The sequence below is a fragment of the Littorina saxatilis genome, linkage group LG11 (assembly GCF_037325665.1).
Source record: "Littorina saxatilis isolate snail1 linkage group LG11, US_GU_Lsax_2.0, whole genome shotgun sequence".
In the NCBI taxonomy this organism is placed as follows: Eukaryota; Metazoa; Mollusca; class Gastropoda; order Littorinimorpha; family Littorinidae; genus Littorina; species Littorina saxatilis.
This window is the reverse complement of record NC_090255.1, coordinates 42,908,472-42,932,863: the sequence shown is the minus strand read 5'-3', so window position 1 is coordinate 42,932,863 and position 24,392 is coordinate 42,908,472. Positions and strand designations below refer to the sequence as shown.

Here is a 24,392-nt window from a genome sequence, read left to right as displayed (position 1 = left end):
GCTGACAGGTTTTTCGCTGACAGCGCACACGGGATTTTCAGGGATTGAGTTTCTCGTGTCTTTTTTCTGCTTGGGGAGGCAAAATTGTGTATAGCTGGACTGGTTTTGTGACAAGGTCAGTCACGTGTATTTGGCTAGGTTGTCTGACAGAGACACGAGTACGGGACACTTGACACCCAGCGGCAGAAGGGGAAGGATCTAATACAGTTTCTAGAGTATGATGGTTTTTCACCGAATATTATATTCGGCACTCTAGGGGAACTTCCACTGCCACATGTTTTGCTGAGGACAAGTCGTCAACATTTCCTTCGTCGGCGATGGCTTTCGCATAAGGATTCGACAAGGGGTTCTGGAGGTTTTTGGTCACTGTTGACGAACAGAGACTGTTCCAGGGAGGAAGCGGACTTTGCTTCCATTGAGAGTTACAATCATAGGCTTTTGAGCCTTCGTTCGTTCGATCCGATTCGTTCGTTTCGTGTTCCTGTAACATCTGCACGGCTGACTCTGGCGGGAACTGTTGAGGCTACGCTAACCAGGAGACCGGCTAACCAGCGGACCGGCTAACCAGCGAACCGGCTAACCAGCGGACCGGCTAACCAGCGAACCGACTAACCAGCATACCGGCTAAGCAGCAGCAGCAGAGATAAAGCTAAGTGCACCATGTCGTACGCACCCCGTTGACCACCGTTGTCTTTCGTATCTATGATTTCATTGGAGTAGTGACAACGTGGGGTGTGGACACCTGCACGAACTAGAGCTTTTCGAACAGAACATTCTCATTTAACTATATCTACACGGGTTCAGCGTGTTCCTATAATTTTCTACATACTACTGGCATTTTGTCAGTGAACACTGGTTTTTACGTGTTGAGAACGTAAAAGGAACATATTTTGAGTGAAGGCTCGAGGGAGGTGGAGAGTTTATACATAAACAGGCGTCTGAAACTTATACTTTTGTTGACTCTATTTAATTGTATGACTGCGAGAGTGGATCGTGGTGTGGTTAGTTAATTAGTAGTAATTAACCGGTTCATAATCACCTTCAGTGATATATTGAAACGTGACACATGGGGGCCAAGCCGGGATTTACTCAGTTAATTTCCAACTGATAAAGACCCACCAATTAAGGATAACTAAGAGCAGATAATCTCGTCAGTGCTCGACTTATTTTCTGCTTGGTGCTACCCTTTTTTGTATAGTTTTGATCATATACCACACCTTAAGCGATTCACATCTTGCAGGAAATGTAAATTGTAATTTGTGAGTTATTGTATGCGCTAACTGTGATTACTTCCCTTTCCTTTGTTTGTGAATCTTTGTTGTTGTACGTTCAGAGTTTTTCCGTTGCAGAGAGCTGAGCGGGGTTAGCGGATTTGTTATTCGTTTTACTCAGTTTTCTCTACATTGTTGTTTCGCATTCTGTAACAGGTTACATTTCTACCGTCTTGTTTTACTTGGATTTTTCTCCATATTTTGACTTTGTTGGAATTTTGGGGGGGAAGGGTCCGAGGACTTCTGTCCTAACCAAGGCTGTGGGAAACGCTTTGTTTCACCGCAAAAAGCAGCCGATAAAGTAGGCCACGGCTGTGGGAAACACTTTGTTTCACCGCAAAAAGCAGCCATAAAGTAGGCTACGCGTTTTGTTCTACACCGTTTGGATTTTTCTTCTGCATTTTCCGCTTGCTGGATTTTTGTATCCACCGCTTCCATCACCGCGTGTTCTAGCTATAGCTGCGTTAGACTTACTTTGGTAATAAAGCTTTGCTAAACTAACCATGGCTACAGGGGGATCTCCTACGAAGAGATTAACTTTTGAGACTCCTGGTAGCGAGGAACAGACAGAGCGAGACGCACGCGTTAGAGCGCGTAGTTTGCTTAAGCGCAAGGAGTTAGAACGTAAGGAAGACATAGAGCGACAGACGAGAAAAGAAGAGCTTGACAGACAAGAACGACAGGCCGAACGTGACAGACAGGACAAGAAGGACGAACGTGACAGACAAGACAAGAAAGACGAGCTTGACAGACAAGAACGACAGGCCGAACGGGACAGACAAGAAAAGAAAGAGAAAGACGAGCTTGACAGACAAGAAAGAGAACGACAGGCCGAACGACAGGCCGAACGTGACAGACAGGATAAGAAAGACGAGCTTGAGAGACAAGAACGACAGGCCGAACGTGACAGGCAGGACAAACAGGCGGATCGCGAACACCAGCTAGAACTAGCTAGGCTACAGGCAGAGAAGGGTACGCTTACTCAGGCTAGCGCGCCGACGTTTGTCGCCGACCGTACGAGACTGCCGACGTTCGACGATGACAAGGACGAGCTCGACGACTTTTTACGCCGGTTTGAGCGCATTGCATCTGACCAGAAGTGGGAAGAGGCCACGTGGGCTAGCCGCCTTAGCACCTGCTTGAAAGGACGCGCATTGCAGCTCTACAACGCTTTGGATGACGACGAGGCGAGAGACTATCAGGCACTAAAGAAGGCGTTACTCCAGCGCTTCAACCTGACTGCTGAAGCCTACAGACGACGTCTGCGTAACAGCAAGAGACTGAGCGGCGAGCTGAGTCATCAGTTTGTGGCACGCCTTAATCTCTACCTGCGGCGCTGGGTGGAGATGGCCGAAAAGGACTGGACCGTCAACGACCTTGCCGACCTCATTGTCATGGAGCAACTGATGTCCAGCCTGCGACCTGAGGTGGTGACCTTCGTGCAGGAGCACCAGCCAAAGACTACTCAGGAGGCAGCCGACTGGATCAGAGTACACGAGGACGCCCAGGCGATCTCCGGCAAATCTTCAGGCTCACGGCCGGGAAAATCGGGAAATCCAGGTTCTTCAGGACCCAAGGACGGGAAGGACGATCAGGGACACAAAGGATCAAGTTCCAGAACTGACATCCAGTGTTATTACTGCAACAAGCGGGGCCACGTGAAGAAGGACTGCCACAAGAGACAGGCTGACCAGAAGGGCGTTCACTTTGTTGGCAGTGAGGAGCTAAGGGACGTCACGAGCTCATGCACCATTCCACAACTCTGCGTTCCATGCTCCAGGAAACATTTCCAGCCCCACTGCAACGTCTACGTTAACGGAGTGAAGGGCGAAGGTCTGCGGGACACAGGGGCAGACATGATAGTGGTTCGGGCGAGTCTGGTTCCAGCTATGGCCTACACAGGAGACAGCATCAGGGTGAGAATGGCCGAGGCATCTCACGCTTACGACTTGAACACGGCAGTGATCAAGGTCGTAACCCCGTTGTTCACGGGGACCATTGTGGCCGTCGTCATGGACGATCCTCCATGCGACCTGCTCATTGGAAACCGGGTCCAGTTTGTGGACGGCGTCACCAGGGAGGTTCCCGTTTATCGGTCTCCCGACGTCATTTCAGTGCTCACGCGGGCACAGGCGGAGCGAGAGGACAAACCTCTCAAACCCCTACCTGCTGCACGAGCTGCCCTGGGGAACGTGACCCCCGCGCTTCTCGCGAAGGCTCAGGATTCTGACCCGACCTTAGCTACTCCTCGGGAGCACGCGAAGTCGGGGAAGGTGAAGCTGAGCGGGAAGCATGGGAGGTCAAGGTTCCTCAGGGACAAGAAGTTGCTCTACCGTGAGTTCAGCAACAAGGAAGGTGCATTCAAACAGGTTGTCGTGCCTCGCGAGTTTCGCGAGGGTGTCATGGCAACGGCACATGACTCGATTCTGGGAGGTCATCTTGGCACCAAGAAGACCACGGATCGTGTCTGGCGCCACTTTTACTGGCCAGGCATCTGCACGGATGTCCGACGTTTCTGTGCGTCCTGCGATAAGTGCCAGAAGGTGGTTGCCAAAGGAAGGGTGAGGAAGGTCCCCTTAGAGAAGATGCCGCTCATCGACGAACCCTTTCGTCGGGTGGCAGTGGACATCATCGGGCCCATCTTGCCTGCGTCTGAGGACGGAAACAGATACATTTTGACCATGGTGGACTACGCTACTCGATACCCAGAGGCGATCCCTCTGAAATCGATTGAAGCCACGCGAGTAGCTGAGGCTCTGGTTACTATGTGGTCCCGGCTGGGAATTCCATCAGAGGTACTCACCGACAGAGGCACGCAGTTCACGGGAGGAGTGATGGCGGAGGCAGCACGACTGCTATCACTGGAGCAGCACTTCACCACTCCTTACCATGCTCAGTGCAACGGACTGGTGGAAAGGTTCAATGGCACCTTGAAGACCATGCTGAGGAAACTAGCTCAGGAGAAACCACGCACGTGGGACAGGTACATCCCAGCATTGCTTTTTGCATACCGCGAGGTTCCTCAGGAGAGCTTGGGCTTTTCCCCATTCGAGCTGTTGTACGGCAGACAGGTACGCGGTCCCATGGCTATCCTGCGTCAGGCTTGGACAGACGAAGAAGCTGACGAGGAGGTGCAGACGACAGCGACCTACATCGTAGAACTCAGGAACAGGATTGAAGAGACCTGCAAACTGGCTCAAGAGAACCTGGGGAGAGCAGCACAGCGTTATGCGCGAGGATTCGACCGCAAGGCACGGCCGCGCAGCTTCAAGATTGGAGAACGGGTGTTGCTACTTCTACCTGTCAAACACAACAAGCTACAACTGCAGTGGCAAGGACCTTTTGAGGTGACAGCGAAAGTGGGCCAGAACGACTACAGGATCATGATGCACGGGAAAGCACGCCTGTACCATGCCAACCTGCTGCGCGCCTACATAGAGAGGACAGCCTACGGGGAGAAGAACAAAGACCAGAAGAACAAAGACAAGAAGACAGAGAAGGTTGCAGTTATCAGGGGTGAAACGAGGGGTTGCTCGTTCTTGAGGACGACCTTTCTGTCTGGAAACAGACCATCAACCTCTGCAATATCTTCAGGTTGCAAGGTTGGCAAACGCCAGACTTATGCGCTGGGCGTTGATTCTCCAACCGTACCAATTCACGGTACGCGTCATTCCGGGCGCCAACAATGTTGGAGCTGACTTTCTCTCTCGGGCTGTAGAGGAGAACATGACTGTGAGCGAAACCGAGGTTTCGTCTTGAAGAGGGGAGGTGTGTCACGATCGGGTGACAGAGACCAAGAAAGTGTCACTCAGTGGAGTGCCTGTTCTTGGTCGGTTATGATAGAAAGCGCCTGTGCGTGATATTGGACACAGCAGAGTTTGCTGACAGTGCTCCCGAGCACGGATGTTTTGAAACGCACGAGCTTCACAGTGCGGGTTTCTGCTGTCATAGAGCTGACAGGTTTTTCGCTGACAGCGCACACGGGATTTTCAGGGATTGAGTTTCTCGTGTCTTTTTTCTGCTTGGGGAGGCAAAATTGTGTATAGCTGGACTGGTTTTGTGACAAGGTCAGTCACGTGTATTTGGCTAGGTTGTCTGACAGAGACACGAGTACGGGACACTTGACACCCAGCGGCAGAAGGGGAAGGATCTAATACAGTTTCTAGAGTATGATGGTTTTTCACCGAATATTATATTCGGCACTCTAGGGGAACTTCCACTGCCACATGTTTTGCTGAGGACAAGTCGTCAACATTTCCTTCGTCGGCGATGGCTTTCGCATAAGGATTCGACAAGGGGTTCTGGAGGTTTTTGGTCACTGTTGACGAACAGAGACTGTTCCAGGGAGGAAGCGGACTTTGCTTCCATTGAGAGTTACAATCATAGGCTTTTGAGCCTTCGTTCGTTCGATCCGATTCGTTCGTTTCGTGTTCCTGTAACATCTGCACGGCTGACTCTGGCGGGAACTGTTGAGGCTACGCTAACCAGGAGACCGGCTAACCAGCGGACCGGCTAACCAGCGAACCGGCTAACCAGCGGACCGGCTAACCAGCGAACCGACTAACCAGCATACCGGCTAAGCAGCAGCAGCAGAGATAAAGCTAAGTGCACCATGTCGTACGCACCCCGTTGACCACCGTTGTCTTTCGTATCTATGATTTCATTGGAGTAGTGACAACGTGGGGTGTGGACACCTGCACGAACTAGAGCTTTTCGAACAGAACATTCTCATTTAACTATATCTACACGGGTTCAGCGTGTTCCTATAATTTTCTACATACTACTGGCATTTTGTCAGTGAACACTGGTTTTTACGTGTTGAGAACGTAAAAGGAACATATTTTGAGTGAAGGCTCGAGGGAGGTGGAGAGTTTATACATAAACAGGCGTCTGAAACTTATACTTTTGTTGACTCTATTTAATTGTATGACTGCGAGAGTGGATCGTGGTGTGGTTAGTTAATTAGTAGTAATTAACCGGTTCATAATCACCTTCAGTGATATATTGAAACGTGACAGAAGAAGACTGAGATTTCTTTGGGATTTTAAACGAAATCCCAACGAGATGTCTGTTTTTAGCCTCCTGAACTTCCCGCTGCCTTGCATCCAGGGCTACTCTACCCAGGAGAGAGCCCTCAACAAAAGGCGAGGAACGAAGCGAGTCCACAGTGGACTGCTGGGAAAAACCTGCTTGAGAAAGCAGCAAATCACGCCGTGAAAAGACAGCATGAGCATACAGCCTCGCTGAAATGCTCATCCTCTCAGAATTCACCATCCCCAAAGCAGCAAGCAGTATGGAGATATCACTGGCTGAGGCGTCTTCCCTGAGTCTAAACGGCTCCAAAGAGCCAGCCACAGCTCGAGTAAGAGCTCGGAGCAAAGACTCTGCCATAGAAGCCAATTCCAGATCAAGACGCCCAATCTCCTCCAGAGAAGAGAGAGAAGCGTCCGAGAACGAGACCCCTTCCTTAGCAGAAGGTTGCTTTGGCAACAAGGCAAGCAACTCCGGCGGAATTGGCAAAGTTGCCCTCGGCAAAGCAAAAGTCTGAACAAAGTTCCTTGACTTCACATTCCAGTCCAGCTTTTTCTGCACTAACGGCGAAAAAGCAGTGGCCTGCGCGTTTGACGCTAGCCATGGATTGGCTGAAGCAGGCGCTGTATCATGAGCATGCAACAAAGGGAAAGGAGTTGGCGACAGACCGCTGCCCTGAGGGGCTGGTCGAGCCAAAAGTTGCGACATGTGATAAGCCACGGCAGGCAATTCCACAAAACGAAACGATTGTGAACTCTCCTGCGAAGGCCGAAAATCATTCGCCGCGGATGGTGGAAAAGAGACATCCTGTCCTGAATCCACCACCCCCTCCGGAAAGTAACGAGCTGCCACACAAGCCGCTCTTCTCATGGCTTGCCTAAATCCAAAAGGCAAGACTACACACTCCTCATCTTCCACAGAAGAATCAGAATCCCCAGCCTGTACAATATCACTGTACACAGGAGGGGAGACAGGAGCAACAAAAGCGTGACCCGATCCCGCTTGCCACCCACCATCCCCCCCCTGCCCCACTGGGGTAGAAGGGTAGACAGTAGGCACAGAGGCCCGCCAAGAAGGCGGGGGGAGGGGGCCACCCAACAAAGCCGCGCCAGGCCCATTGTCGGTAGACCGCTGACCGGGCGCTTGGCCCCAACAGTCAAAACCGGTCTGGCCAGTTTGAGCTACCCCGCCCGCTGCATGCGGTGGGAGTTGGCTCGTAGCTGTAGCAAGCGAACCCTGCGAGGGGTAAGACTGAGTGAGAGGCGAGACCGTGAAAGGCCGCCCCCACCCGTCAACCTGCTGTAGTCCCGATGCCCCACCACCCCACCACCCCTGCTGGGGAGAGGGGCGGCTGCTAGCAGTGGACAATAGCGGCACTGACTGAGACGCCAGTCCAACAGCGGACACCCGATCATGCCCGGCGGGCGAGAAAGGGTGAGCCGCTACACCAGCCCCCACCCAGTCCCGCCCAGTGGGTGGGAAAGAGTGAGAAGCTGACACAGCCCCCTGCCCCCAGTGGGGCAAGGTGGGACCAAGCCCCGGCTGTGACTTACCATGCCCCCTCTCTCCCTCTCCCACACGGGGAGAGAGCTGACTTCCCACTGCAGTGTTGCTAAAAGCAAGCTGAGCGGGAAGAAAAAGAGAGGAAGCAGACCCCCTCTCCTTACGGAGAGAGTGTTCGAGCGCAACCGCAGCACTACCAGAGGCAGAGAGGGAAGGCCCGAACTGGTCAGGTGCACCAAGCAAGTGCGCAGAAGAAATGGCCGCCCGGCCACCCCCCCCATCCGCAGGAGTCGCCAGAGTCGACGACGACGACGACCCCAGCCGAGCCAGGGAGGAAGGATCCCCTACCGCCGGAGGCAGAGGAGGGACCCCAGAGCGAGACGCAAACTGTTGAGAAATAAAATCAAACAATTCGGACTTTAACGAGCCCAGGGCTGAAGGCCCCGGCTCCTCACCCCCATCAGGGGACGCGAGCTGTGAGCGAACGGAACCCGTCCTCGGAGGGATAGGAACATCAAACGAAGTGCTATTAGACGGATCTTCTACCCGCATAATAGGCAAATCAACGCTCTTGGCTTTACCCTTAGCTTTAGCTTTCTTAACTGGGCTAAGAGCCTTGTCGCCTTCCAGTCTCGCACTCAGTTTAGCTTTGTTGTCGGCCATTTTAAGACCGGCGAAAACAGTCACCCAGAACAAAATTATCTGCGTGCGTGTTCAAAACAAAGCTATCAACATTTACATTCCAAACGTAAAAAGGAAAGATCTCACCCAAAAGGTAGACGGACAGGTAGACCCCCAAGAACCGGCTAGTCTCACGGACGAGCAGGCATGTGAAGGCCAAAAGTGAGAGCGAAATTCGGACACGTCCACCGTGTGTTGTCGAAAGTCGAGAATGAACATGACGGATGCTATTTTGTTTGTTTATTTGTTGCTTAACGTCCAGCCGACTACGCAGAGCCATATCAGGACGAGGAAGGGGGGGATGAAGGGGGCCACTTGTCAAGCGATTCCTGTTTACAAATGCACTAACCCATTACTTGTGTCCCAGCAGGCTTTAGTAAAACTAAATTAATACCTACTGGAAGATTACCAGTTTCCAGTGTGTTAAAATAGGCTTAACCTATCTACTGCTGGACTTACATCAGAACACTAACAGATTAAACTATACATGAATCGCGAGACAAGCGGCAAGAGAAGAGATTTTTGGAAAAAATACAGGTGAATGAGCAAGAAGGCAGAAAAAGGAAAAGAATTCATGAAGAAAAAGAGAGCATGACAGGAAAGAGGAACCAAAAATCTACCTAACAGCAAACTAGAAAGCTCCTGCGGTTCCAAAAACAGGAGGGGCCTTTAATTTCATAACCGCAGTGCCCCACTGCGGGAGACGGATGCTAGCGCTCACGTGGTGCGCATGGTGTTATGGGTAACCGAGCAAGGTCAGGCCATAGCAACGGCTATGGCGTCGCTTTTAGCTTGGTTACCACCCTACTAAGGGCAGGTAATTTGAGAGGTTTTTCGACATCTAGCATGTGGGACTAAAGTCAATGCATTCATAAGAATTGGAGTAAGAATATGTGATTAAATGAATTAGATTGCAATGTGCCCATAATGAATAGCTGGAGGCGCCAGTTCAAGATCACACCGCGTCTCCTGACGTACTGAATAGCTTGTCTCTGAAGACGTCAACACTAAAACATGAAAGCAAAGGCGAGTCCTTCCATTGTTTCAAGCAGCCCCCGACCTCCGTCATTGTATTGTCTAACGATCGTCTTTATCCGTTTCTGTAAGTCTTTGTACTTGCGCCTTTTGGGCGCTGGAGCCTGGCCTCCCAGTAGACGTGTGACGTCCGCCTGGACTAGTGCCTGTTCTTTATTGAGGGCCTCTATCAGCCTCCAAAGATTGGGGTAGCACGCCCCGACCACGTTCTGAAAGGCGTGATGCCACCCTTCACAGCTGTTGTTGGACTTGGCAGCATCAGTGAGAATGCGGTCGTGCACGTTCCACATGTCAATGGAGAACGTCGGCGGATGACGAGGACCACGACGGCGAAGTCTGCCAATATATGTGTCCTCAAAATAGTCGAAGATTGGTTGCCCACGTGCATCATACCATTCAGACTTGATCTGTAACTCACGGCGCTGAAATGTACGGCGCTGAAGTCTCCCGGCGCTAAAATGTACGGCGCTGACATCCCCCCGTGCTAAAATGTACGGCGCTAAAAAATACGGTGCTGAAAAGACGCCGCGCTGAAATGGTGGCGCTGAAAGGTATGGCGCTGTAGTGCTGGCGCTAAAGTGACGTGTTACCTAATAATAATAATAATAATGCAAACTTTTATAGCGCTATTCTAGAAAATTGTCTACTCTTAGCGCTTTACAATACATACATCGACCAAGCATACTATACACGCACAGGCAAAGAAACCGACCAAACATAACCAACAAACTATACATGCACGGGCAAAGAAAACGACCAACATACAATACACGCACAAGCAAAAATAACGACCAAACATAAGCAAACATACTATAACCAAACATAACCAACATACTATACGCGCGCAGGCAAAGAGAACAATCAGCACATATACTTATTACTGACATCTAATAATGCAGGCATACAGTGACAATCCAATACACAGCCTAAGCACAAGAACCACAGTAGGCTTCTATATAAAAACGTGTCAACAATACTATTTACACACACACAGACAGTGCTGACACAAAGCGCAGAAAATATATATACGCGTTATTTTAGGCACTAGGTAGGGGGTGAGGTGGGGCAGGATGGGGTGGGTGGGGAGATGCTGGAGGGGAAATCACTTGCGCTGAAAGAGGTGTGTTTTGAGATTTGTCTTGAATGTAGTGAGAGAATCTGTGTGTCTGAGAGGCAGAGGTAATCTATTCCAGGTCACAGGGGCTTGATAGGCGAAGGACCTCTCGCCACATGTCTTTGTTTGCACTGTGGGGAGTCGGAAGAGTCGAGTGTCGGCGGCGGAGCGAAGCTGACGAGAGGGGGTGTAGAGATTGAGGAGTTCTGACAAGTATTCTGGGGCAGAACCAGAAACGACGGCAAAAGAAAGAGAGGAGAGTTTGTATTCGATCCTTTTAGTGACAGGCAGCCAGTGTAGAGAGTGAAGAAGGGGTGTGGCGTGTTCATACTTGGAAGACTTGAAGACCAGGCGGGCAGCGTTATTTTGGATCCTTTGAAGTCTATCTAAAAGGTACTTAGGGAGACCGGCCAGAAGAGAATTGCAATAATCTATCTTTGAGAGGACTAAAGAACACACTAACGTTTTGGTTGCATCAGTGGTGAGGTAGTGACGGACTGAACTAATCTTGCGCAGCTCTAGATAGGCGGACTTGCAGATGTTAGAGATGTGTTTTTGGAAAGAGAGAGTTGGATCGAGAGTGACGCCAAGGCTGCAGACAGACGGAGAGAAAGAGATAGGTAGTTTGTTGACAGTGAGAGAGGCAGGAAAAGAAGGGTGATTGAGAAATTTCTTGGGGCAGGCCAGCATAACTTCAGTTTTGTCACTATTTAACTGGAGTTTGTTTAAAGACATCCAATCACTGAGGTCCGCAATGCAATCCTGTGTCCGAGATACCAGATCGTCAACTTCAGCAAGAGGGGCAGACTGATGAAGCTGTGTATCATCAGCGAAGCTCTCGTGCGACAACGCATGGCGACTGATAACATCGGACACAGGGGAGGCATATAGAACGAAAAGTATGGGGCCAAGCACGGACCCTTGCGGGACACCGTACTGGAGAGCTGAAGGTTGAGATTTGATGCCGTTGACACAAACGGTCTGCGTCCGGTTAGTAAGGTACGAACGAACCCAGGAAAGCGCCAGATCATGAACACCAAAGGAGTGCTGAAGCCTGTGGAGCAGAATTTCGTGGTCTATCGTATCAAATGCGCTAGACAAGTCCAGTAGTGTATACAGGATCGATAGGTCTGTAAACACTCCGGCAATGAAAAGCCCTGTTACAACTCTAAGCCAATGAAATGCCCCCTTACAAGTCGTTAGGAAGTAGCCAATGAAAAATCGATCTGAGATATTGACTTCCGCCACCTCTTTTATGTGGTACTACTTGTCTCCGAAAACCCCCAAAAAACTCCAAAAATCCTTGAAAACTTCATCAGAACTAAAGAAAATTTGTCCTTAGATCGTGTTTTGTGACAGGGTTCATACAGACACCTGACAGTGAAATTCAAGGAGTATTCAAGGAGTTCAAGGAGGTCAAATTGCATAGGTGTACAAGTGGAAAAACTTTCATCAACCATGCATTCAAAGCTCAAACCAGAAACGTAAAGTAAAACAAAAACTGTTTTATTTAGTTACTGGGAGTTAACACACTATTGACTGTTCTTTTCTATCAGGTATCATGTGTGGATCTAGAGAGAGTCAACTTCCCTTCGCACGATGGCAGAAGACACACGACTTGCACACAACACGCACACAATCGATATAAATTGCTGAAAAACTTTAATATTAACTTTTTTTTGTTTTTTTGCCTGCACTTCAGAATTCAAGGAGTTTCAAGGAGGTTAAACACAAGAATGACCATTTTCTCCAAATTCAAGGAGATTCAAGGTCCTTGAAAAGGGGGGTTGAAAATTCAAGGGGATTCAAGGAGATTCAAGGAGCGTATGAACCCTGTGTGACATATTTGTTAGAAATCATGACTTATATCTGCAACTTTCACCGTTCCTGGCTTTATTTTCGTGTTTGTGCGAGGATTTAGAAAGGAGCGGAAGCACTAATCACATGACGTCATCAATACTTGTGCTTTTGAGTTACCTCCTTGCATTGAAACTGTTCTGGATCTGGATCTTTTACGTTGCAGGAACCACGGTCATCTTCGCAACGGACTTCGTCGAAAATCCGGCTTTTAACACATAAATTAGGGTACATAAAGCATGAATCGGGCACGACTTCTCATAGAAATGTCAACTACTTAACTTTGAAGATAGATTTAGGTAGTTTAGATGGGGTTTTCGGGGGTTTTCCGGAAAAAATAAGTACCCCTTTTTCGGAGTGTATACAGGGCAGGCAATAATGTACACTCACAGGATATACAACCATTTCTAGGCTGATACACCTCCAAGTGTGTTCCAAACTCCTACTATAAACTGTTGTGTAGCATCAGTTTTGTGTGCGTTTGTCCCTAGCGTACTTTGATACTATGAATTGAAAGTGCACTGCGTTCCTTCGCAAGATGGCGTCGTATGATACTCCGAGTGTTGATGCGGTTGTCTAGTCTTTTATGCACACTCCGAGAATGTAATCAACGTATGGCCGTGCAGCATCAACTTGTTTTCGTTTTTCTGTACTCTTATAATCACGCAACTGCTCTGCGTTCGGAAGTCAACGCCGGAGTGTATCCAGGTTTCCCAATTGCTTCGTTTCCGGCCGATTTATGTGGAGCACGTGATGCGCACAAAAAATATTGACGGTCTAGAAGTGTCGTCTGCGCAATGATCGCGGCGGCTTTCTTGACCGCCAAGGACGACCACGTATGTTGTGAGACGTCATTCGTTAGACCTCAATACTGTGGTCGAATGTGTATACACTCCGAGTGCGTATAGCCAGAGCGTTTGCCAATTTTATCCAAGAATAAACAATAAATGAATCAGAATGGCAGCAGAACATTTTTTTCACAGAAGAACTTCGACTTTAAAATGCTTAAGTCAGAGATCGCTTAGTTACGGAGCGCTTTCCAGTCAACTGTCCTTTTCAGTATCTGAGCGCTGTGATCTGAGCAGCTCTCGCGAGACACGCTCTTTGTTATGCTTTGAACATCGCGAGAACTTCGAACCTTGGCTTGTGCAGCTCGCACGAGATCGCTGTACCGCATGCTTTGCTATGCTCTGAAGTTTGCGAGAGATTACGAGAGCTTGGAATGCCGATAGGTTCTATAGAATCTCAACAGTGCAGCGAATTTGTTTGTTTGTTTGTTTATTTGTTGCTTAACGTCCAGCCGACTACGCAGAGCCATATCAGGACGAGGAAGGGGGGGATGAAGGGGGCCACTTGTCAAGCGATTCCTGTTTACAAATGCACTAACCCATTACTTGTGTCCCAGCAGGCTTTAGTAAAACTAAATTAATACCTACTGGAAGATTACCAGTTTCCAGTATGTAAAAATAGGCTTAACCTATCTACTGCTGGACTTACATCAGAACACTAACAGATTAAACTATACATGAATCGCGAGACAAGCAGCAAGAGAAGAGATTTTTGGAAAAAATACAGGTGAATGAGCAAGAAGGCAGAAAAAAGAAAAGAATTCATGAAGAAAAAGAGAGCATGACAGGAAAGAGGAACCAAAAATCTACCTAACAGCAAACTAGAAAGCTCCTGCGGTTCCAAAAACAGGAGGGGCCTTTAATTTCATAACCGCAGTGCCCCACTGCGGGAAGTGCAGCGAATGCCTCTTGCACATCACCACAAAACAAGTACGTGATCCAACATTGAGATTTGTTATTGAAAAACAATTACCTTGAGAATGTTGTGAAAGCACATATGTATTGCATAATTGTTTGCTCTTCTTCGGCTTGCACTTGTTCGGTTAATACATACATGTATGTGATATATATTTTGACGTCCCAACCGGATGTAACGAGTCTAAACCGGAAATATCTGTTTGCCTAAAACTGTCAAAATAAAAACGATAGACACCAGAAACGTGTACAATGTACTTTCAATTTCATGGCACTTTTGCACGTGGTTCTTATCTGTAAAATAATTACTGCATGGTTGGGTTCCTCCTTTAGATGTGTACTGACATCACATCCCTGGTTAACTCGCAGTACAAAATAATTATTAAGACTGCAGTGTAAAAGGGAACACACGCACACACTATTCTGGTGAAAGCCGAGCTTTACATGGATAACAATACGGTTGACAGGACCAGGGCCGGACCCGGGGGGGGGGGGGGGGGGGGGGGGGGGGTCCAGGGGTTCCGGAACCCCACCCCTGGAAAAAGCATGTACCTTGCTTTGAGTGTTGGTTTTTTTTTTACTAGTTTTAGCACCAAAACAATGCTGCTCTTAACCCTTACAGTGCTCGATATAATTATTGTTGCTCTCAGAAATTATGGTTAAAACAAAGAATAATTAGCCGCCACTACCTGTGTTCTGTTTTAAGGCTCTTATATGCTTATTAGTAACACTAGATAGGTAAACCTATACATTTTTGGAAAGTAGAGATAATGTAGAATGTGATAAAAATAAAAAAGAGACTGTACCTGGTATGTAGCTGGGGATATCCCACAAAATGTATCCAACAAGCTCCACAAACAGGTAATCCAAAAAGTCTACCACAGTATTTGAAAGGTATGGTCTGTCTGTCACAGTGTCAAAATCACTCAAAAATGGCACAAAACTGTAGATACTATCTCATAAGTATCCTGTTGTTGCTGCTGAAGGCACAAGCCTAGTTCCTGGGTCGCTTGTTGATACAGCCACACGCCAGCCACAGGGGCAACTCCGCCTGCGTCTCCTCCATCACTCTCAGTCTCACCACCACTGTCCTCAGCAGCACTCTCCCCAGATTCTAAATAAACAAAGAAAAAAGGAGAAGACTAATGAGCATTTTTGCTTTAATTATAATATCTGTTTTCTGCAATATATGATCTTTTTGGGATATCAAAAGATTCCAAACTGCTCGTTTTAATTTCACATGTTTCACTCTAAATTTGCATCTGAACAGCAATATTTCAAAGAATCTGGATTGAAATCAAAAATATATTTCAAAGAATAGTATGATAAATCAAACAGCACATCATGACATCTATACAAATTTAGCCACTGAAATTATAAGCAATGTATTATTTGCTGGAGACTCATCCGCCCATGCCACGCCCACTTATGTCTTCTTCAATATTTGACACAACCAAGGGCAAAAACAGTAAATAAAATTATTGTCATTAATTTTTTTTAACTTTATGTTGTTTTGAGAAGCAGCAAGAATGCTTTCAATTCAAAATTCCCAGTCTGCTAGCTTTATTTTGGCCAGAATTACCAATGGATCCATGCCTAACCTGCCCCGCCCCCCCCCCCTCCCTTCCCCATCACCGTCGACTGCACCAGTGACCCACTTTCAGAATGAACAACAAACAACGAAGCCAACGCATGCAAGTATCGAAACAAGAAAGCTACTTCACTCACCGTCATCACTGTCGCTTCCAACAACTGACTCCTCGCTGGTGTCATCAACATTCCTCTCATCATTGTTGTCGCTTTCAGCATCGCTCATTTTTGCAAAAAAATCGAGCTACAAAGTCACAAAATGTAAATGGCGGGGATCACAACACATGGAGGAAGTGACTAAACCAAAACGAGGCAGTTTTACGAAGGCTGCCGATGATAGTCGGACGATTTCCGACCATACGTAAACAAAGCCACGAACGTGGCCCATCGCACTCTACCGTGAAGCCACGATCGTGGCCCATCGCGCTTTAAAGGTTAACCCTCAAAACAAGGCCCAGAATGCACCAGATTGCAAAGATTTTAACTGTTTTTCAAAAATTTTCCGGGGGAGCATGCCCCCGGACCCCCCTAGTTCGCGCGCCTGCGTTGCAGGCGTGCGCTTGTGGCTTCGCCACTTCGCTGATTTGCCCCCCCCCCCCCCAAAAATGAGAACCCCCCCCCCCTTACAACCCATTTGGTCCGGTGTCACGGCGTGAGTTTACACTGTCCTGAGTTTACGCAGTGGCCCCAATGCGCGTGCGTCGAAATATGCGTCACTTCCGCCATCGTTAATTTGCCGAACTCGAAGCCGGTTGTTTTCACTTTGAGTAAGGAAGGTGTCAATCACGTTTTTAGTGATCATAACCCGCACGATGGAACAGTTCGCTGATCAGATGCTTTCTTTGAAACATTTTCTCCGAAATCACACGCACCGAGACAGAAACAAAATACAAACAAAAATACAGAACAGAAGAAAACAGAACAGAACCCCACCCAAAAACACCCACCACACTGGGCCGCATGCGGCGACTCTGGGAACCAAGGATGAGAGAGAGTAAACGTTCATTCAAGTTTATGTTAAAGCCATATGTACTCGATGACTATACACGCTAATTGCTTTATCAACAGCTGGAGACATGCTAAATTAAGTTCCCTGCAAAATATTGTGGTCTAGGACCCCTTCAATGTTGAGATATGTTAATTTTCATTTTGATCTGGATCATCCTATTTATAGATTTGCCAACAGAGGTAGCGTTGACGCAAGGGAAATAACTCCGCGTCTTTGTTTACATCCAAAGTTTTTGAGACTCTAAAACAAGCTGTAATGCATGTATATGGTCCGCGCATGGCGACATATCGTCATTACATGGTCTTATGGTGCGTTTGACATCGATTATGGGCAAACTACACTTTGTAAACACGGGAGCGCGTACATATGCCTTTAACACATTTACAATTTGCTATTTCTCCCTTTATTTTGATTATCACGATAATTCATTTATGTCACTGCAACAAACAACACTTAAGTCAACTCAAACCCAGACGCATGTATAAGACAAGTATCCATTTTGATTTTGGCAACTAGAGGAAGCATTTCTGATTCCGAACATATCCAGCTTTATGTGTGTTTTTTTTTAAACACAAACATGAAAAAGGTGACTAAAACAATCTCCACGTGGGAGCATATAATTATAAATAGTCCAAGGTAACAAACACAAAACCATCGATTCCCACTATTCTAAAATTCAAATCTAATCTAAATTTGTTGAGAAAAAAATCTACACCTTTTCTTCCAACACTCGCAGACCACTGACAAACACAAACCCATCGATTTCCCACTGAATTCTTTGATACAGTGGCGAACGCGATCGGCGAAACAAAGACGGTCACCGTGGCAACCTCAAAAATGCTTTGTTGAACAGAATAAAGCACTTTCTTGATCCACACTCAAGGTTATTATTTTATAATGCATACATACAAACCATCACGGATTATTGTTCGACCATCTGGGACTCTGCCAGTGCAAACATTTTAAAACCACTGTACAGTCTACACAGACGAGCACTAAAATCAGTTCTATTAAAACAATCCAGTCTTGTTTTCGACGATTATAAAAAACTTAAGATTTTGCCTTTAAAAGAAAGATTTAAATCAAATAAAGGCGTGCTCCTTCACAAAATCCTTTCCGGCCATGCACCGAGTGCTTTCATTACAAAATTTAAAGCCAAACCAAGCCGAAAATTCAACGTCCCCATTCCGCGGATAGATCTCTTTAAATCAAGTTTAGCTTATTCTGGCAGCGTTTTGTGGAATTCTCTCCCGGAATCAGTTCGAGTCCCAACAAGTCTCAATACTTTCAAGAAACACCTTTCATTACATTTAATGTCAAATTACGAAAAGTCACAGTGATGGAAGACTTCGTTCTGATTATTTTCATATTGATCATATCTGTCCATAAAGCATCAGTGTTTCATAACGCAAGAATGTATGTATAGCCTACAACGTGTATATAGTCATGTGAATAGTTTTTCTGCCTTGCTTATCTTTTGTAATTGTTTTACGTATGTATATATATATATATACCGTACTTTCCGGGTCATAAGGCGCGACTTTTTTCCTCGAGTTCGACCCCTGCGTCTTGTATAACAAAGGGTCTAATCCGTGTATGAAATACGAAAAAAATCAAAGAGACCGCCTGAGTACCAGTCAAACAACTTGTGATAATGCATGTTTCAGCTACTAGGTACTGCCCTGGCCAAGTTTCCTCGAGCTCTCAAGCCACCCAGCTATCACAATGCCTGCCTTTGATCTGGCCGCACACATAATTATTTCCACTCTGTTAAACTCGGTCACTGACCGGTCACTGACCCGGTGCAGGAAGTATTTCCTCTCTCAGATATGACAGGGGAACCACCTCTCATGGCAAAAACTGGGTCATTGACCCCTGGGAAGAAGGTCGTGTCTATAAACAAGGCCACCCAGCTATCACAATGTCTTTGATCTCGCCGCACACACAGAGTTCGACTCTGTTAAACTCGGTCACTGACCGGTCACTGACCCCGAAGCAGGAAATGTTTCCTCTCTCAGATATGACAGGAACCACCTCTCATGGCAAAAACTGGGTCATTGACCCCTGGGAAGAAGGTCGTGTCTATAAACAATGGACCTGGCTTTGATCTCGCCGGCTCATTTTCATTCTTCGACTAACCGTATACTTTTTCAATTTTGGTGCGCCCTATCGGCCCCCTGCGTCCAATGGATGACTGGATTACAATTTTTTTTAAAAAGAAGGGGGTGCGTCTTAGATAACGAAGCGCCTTGTCACCCGGAAAGTACGGTATGTATTCAATATTAGAATAGTCCCTCTCTGGGCGAGGGCTGGTTGAAAAGAAGCTCGTTTATATTGCTTATGCCACAACCCTCGTAAAATAAAATTTGATTTGATTTGATTTGATTTGGTAAATTCACATCATCATATATTAATGCGCATGCGTCAAAATGGCGGCAACTTTTTAGCTCTCTCAAAATCTTAGGAAAATTTGGCTGCCAACAACTATTTTTCTGTATTTTGGTTGTAGTATTCGGCTCACAATGGAGCCTGAAGTGTTGGGCGATACTTTCACCCGCTTTTAGAGACGTTTCATGCAGTTTTTGGGCTGTGACTGAAGTTTGAACCGGCGAACCGGTCTGCACAGTGTTCACTACTACTACTAGCTTGGACAAAAACTTCGTTCCTACTAACCCTGCAGTAACTAACAGTAATACCTGGTGCACTTGAGAAGGGTGAGTAAACTATTACTCTTACTATTAGCCATTACACCGAATTTTCCCAACCGCGAGAAATGGGTTCACGGCCTCAGGCAACCGGGAAAGTCGGTACAAGAAAATCGTCCGCGAGCGCTACGGCTAAAGCGAAAGGAAAAGTAACCACACTGGCCGCCTTCCAGTGCATTGTGTGCGATGTTCCATGCGACGACGAGGATGATGGAAATGCTATCGAGTGTTATGTGTGCAAAAATTGGGCACACCAGACTTGCACCGGCCTGAAAGATGACGTTTTCGGGAATTTGTCGGATCCGCGTTTGCCGAATCTCCAGTGGGTTTGCATGCCGTGTCTTGACAAGAAGAGTCCCCCACAGTCACACTACGATAACAGGATGGACAAGCTCCTGGATTTGATCCCAATGATGCAGAACCTTGGCACCCGACTGGAACACTTGGAATCTGGACTGATGGGTAAGAAACTAGAGGAGAAGATAGAGGAGGTTGTGGATAGAAAGCTAGCAGCGATGATGGAGGAACAGAAAGAAGTAGAGAAGAGAAAAAACAACTTGATCCTAGTGAACGTGAAGGAAAGTACCAGAATAGAGATTGAAGAGAAGAAGAAGGATGATATAGAAGCTGCCAAACACATTTTTGGTACGCTGGTGGATATTGAAGAGGGAGATGTTGTTGAACCTGTCAGACTGGGGAAGGTGGGGGGCAGCGCCCCCAGAATGCTCAGAGTCACAATCAGAAATGAGGAGAAAAAGAAGGAAATAATGAGAAAAGCTCCCACCCTGAATCGAGGAACAAATGACAGAAACAAAAAAGTGTACATTAACCATGACCAAACTCCCATGCAGAGGCAGAAGTACAAGGACCTAAGGGTGGAGCTGGACCAAAGAGTGGCTGCAGGAGAGAAGAACCTGGTGATCAGACAGGGGAAGATTGTGGAACGCAAGACATGGACCAAGACTGTTAACAACGAACAGACTGCCGTGAAGGACGACGCCACTGCTGCCAGCAAAGGCACGTCCAATGGCCGTCCCGAATGACTGAACAAAAGAAATGTAAATAGTGTACATAAAACTAAGGAAACAAAAAGAAAAAATCAGAAGGTAAATAGTGGTACTGACGCATGTAAAGTTGTTTATTCAAATGTTGATGGTTTCTTGAACAAGAAGGATGAGTTTATGACTCGCATTGACCAAATTAAGCCTAAGATTATTGCACTCACAGAAATTAAGGCAAAAATTCACAAACTTTTAATGAGGGAGAGTTTATAATTCCCAACTATGATATGTTTATGAACAAGAATCACAAAAGAGGTGTAGCCTTGTATGTGGATAGTAAGTTGAACGCACGAGAGTGCGATGATGTTAACGTAAGTAACTTTGAGGAAAGCGTTTTTTGCACCTTTAACAGTGCAAACAAGGAAAGTGTTCTGTTGGGCTGTATTTATCGTAGTCCTAACACCAGCTCTGAGGAGAACGATAACAAACTATTTCAAATGATGAAGTCAAATGAAGTGGCACAGTACGACAAAGTATGTATTATGGGTGATTTTAATTTCCCAGGTGTTCGTTGGGATGGGGTGTGGACAGGTGAAAAGAACAACAACATAATAGAGCATATTCTTGACTCTTTCTTGATTCAGAAGGTTCAGGAACCTACCAGACGGAGAGTGGGCCAGAGGCCGACCCTGGACGATTGGGTTCTAGTTAATGAACAAAATTTAATTTCTGATGTTGATCACCTTGACCCTGTGGCCAAGAGTGACCATGATGTTTTAAGTTTTCAGTTGTACATTGCGCAACAAAAAGAAAATCAGGAGGCGAAATATAACTATAACCTTAAGAAAGGTGACTACAGTAAGTTTAGAAGAATAGTTAAGGAGCATGATTGGTCAAATCTGGCCGAACTCGGCGTGGAGGAGGCCTGGAGCTGCATAAAGACCGTGCTACATGATGGTATGGAAAAGTGTATTCCCAAGGTAAAGAAAACACATAAAAAAAATATGAAACCTAAGTGGTTGGATAATAAAGCCATGAGGCAGATAAAGAAAAAGCATAGCGCTTATAAGAGATATTTATGCTCAAAGTCCGGACATGACTACCTAAGATACATTAAGATAAGAAATACTTGTACAAAAGACCTGAAAAAATCCCGTAAGGAATATGAAAAACAGATTGCAAAAGAAGGGAAGATAAACCCTAAGATGTTTTGGAAGTACGTCCAGGAGAGAATGAAGACTTCTACAGGTATAAGCACTTTGAAAAAGGTGGATGGATCTTTTGTGGTTGACAATATGGGTAAGGCAGAAACCTTAAATGAGTATTTTTCTAGCGTTTTTACACGCGAGGACGTGTCAGACATCCCGACTATGACGGAAGGCTGCTATTCAGATGGGGCATCCTTATCTGAGATAAGAGTGACACCCTTAGCAGTTAAAAAGAAACTGAAAGAGTTGGATGAAAATAAAGCCCAAGGGCCTGATCTAATCCCATCAAAGGTACTTAAGGAGTTGTGTGATGAACTATCTATCCCATTATGCTTGCTGTTCAACAAATCTTTGGAATCTGGAAATATACCAGGTGATTGGAAAACAGCGGAGGTAACCGCTATTTTCAAAAAGGGTACCAAGTCAGAACCAGGTAACTACAGACCAGTAAGCTTAACCTGTGTAACATGCAAGGTATTGGAGTCTCTTGTTCGGGATTCTATAGTGTCTTATCTCACAGACAATAATTTATATGCTGACTGTCAGCATGGTTTTAGAAAAAGACGTTCTTGTGTCACTCAACTCATAGAGGTCATGGAAGACCTCACAAAATTTGTTGATGAAGGTGAAGCCATAGATATAATTTACTGTGACTTTAAGAAGGCTTTCGATACTGTGCCGCATGAGAGATTACTCCTAAAGCTTGCATCGTATGGGCTTAGTTCCAGCGTCCTTCCCTGGATTCGGTCATTCCTGAGTGGCCGGTCCCAGAGGGTACGAGTTGGACAGGCAACGTCGAACCAAGCAGCAGTTCTCAGCGGAATTCCACAGGGCAGCGTTTTGGGGCCGGTTCTATTTACAGTGTTTATAAATGACCTACCAGATGTGGTTAGTGGTATAGTGAAGATATTTGCGGATGATACAAAGCTGTACAATAAAGCAACAAACAGTTCAGTCATGCAAAAAGACATACACTTACTTCAGGATTGGACAAATAAATGGAAATTATTTTTTAATGTTTCAAAGTGCAATGTTCTGCATTCTGGTAAAAAGAATCCCAAATATGACTATGTGATGACTGTCAATGATGCTATTGAAAAAATAAATGAATGTGATGAGGAAAAGGACATCGGTGTTGTTTTCGACAGCAATTTGTCATTCGACCCGCATATTCGAGGAGTTGTGTCAAAAGCTAATCAGAGGATTGGCATTATCAAACGAACGTTCTCATTTCTTGACAAGGACACCTTCTTAAAGCTATACAAAGCCTTTGTGAGACCACTGGTGGAATATGCAAATGTGGTGTGGAGCCCATTCCTCAAGAGACAGTCTCAGACAATTGAGAGGGTGCAGCGTCGAGCAACTAAAATTCTAAAGGAGTGCCGGAATAAGTCTTACGCGGACAGACTCAAATACCTAGACCTCCACTCTCTGAAGGGAAGGAGGACAAGGGGTGACCTAATACAAACATATAGAATTATAAATGGGGTGGATGACATTGACATGCACAAAATATTCACATTCAAGCAGACAGACAACACCAGAAACAGCCACGGAAAAATCTTTGTTCAACACTGTAAGACTAACAAGCGCAAGTTTTCGTTTTCTCAAAGAGTTGCTAACAATTGGAATGCACTACCCGCTAACATAAAATTCGCACCCACAGTAGACGCCTTCAAAAACTTCTTGGACAATTCTCCAAAATTTCTTAACCTTTTTTACGACTTTGATTGAAAGAATAGGGATTTAGGCATGCAAAGTATCTGACAAAGAAGGGGCACCAATAAGGCCTCGCGGCCTTCGGCTAACAAATATAGCCGCCCCTATATACTACTACTACTACATAAACTCACGACGCTGTAGGCGTCGTGAATTTGGTCAGGAAGTGACGTATATTTCGACGCATGCGCATTAGGGCCACAGCGTAAACTCAGGACAGTGTAAACTCACGCCGTGACACCGGCCCTGAGGACGGTACGCACGAAACACATAACACTGAATGTAAACACGCACTGCGGCCGGAGTAAACATAACATAAACTCACCGTTAAAGGCTGCAACACGAACGTCTTCAAGTCTTGAAGACGGTCGTACGTAGAATCGATGCTCTCTCGTCTGTGTCTAGGTTGAATCTGCCCTCTCTCCGTCGTCTCCTCTGCGGGGCCTTCATCCATCCATCCACGGGCGGAAGTGGGTTTCCTCCCTTGATTACAGGCCACAGCAGACGACAGTCACCACATTCCCTCCCGTTATGAAAAGAGGGCCCCTCCCCCTGGAGTGTTGTCCCTGTAGATGGGGGGGGGGGGGGGGGGGGCTCTTCTTCCGAGGTTCCCCTGGGTCCTACGGGGGGGATCTTGCTGCGATAGACCCAGGAGAGAGGGCCCCAAAGGGGGGGTATCATCACGATCACGGGAAGGGAAATTTTAGCTTTCACGATCACAGTTACCTTGATTTTTGGCTCACGTAAGTGTAGCCTATGCGATCGTAACTTTGTCTGTCTGTGCGTGCGTGCGTGCGTGCGTCTGTGCGTGTGTATGTCTGTGGTAGAAACTCTAACATTTGAAGACGTCACATTACATTGACGTCACATTATGACGTAAGAGGGTTAGACGTCACGCGAAGGAA

General features: G+C 46.6%; 2 protein-coding genes across 4 annotated transcripts in view; one reads left to right on the top strand and one right to left on the bottom strand.

The window, feature by feature from the left end:
* The window catches only part of LOC138980524 (uncharacterized), a 79,208-nt gene extending 77,536 nt beyond the window's left edge, over positions 1-1,672 (top strand). Inside the window, exon 2 of the mRNA XM_070353412.1 lies at positions 444-1,672. The gene's annotated coding sequence lies outside the window, so the exon portion shown is untranslated. The remainder of the gene's footprint in view (positions 1-443) is intronic.
* Positions 1-23,953, bottom strand: part of LOC138980526 (zinc finger protein 11-like) — a 66,486-nt gene extending 42,533 nt beyond the window's left edge. For all 3 annotated transcript variants that reach the window (XR_011460365.1, XM_070353417.1, XM_070353416.1), the window contains exon 1: positions 23,813-23,953. The gene's annotated coding sequence lies outside the window, so the exon portion shown is untranslated. The remainder of the gene's footprint in view (positions 1-23,812) is intronic.
* Between the last annotated feature and the right edge of the window lie 439 nt (positions 23,954-24,392).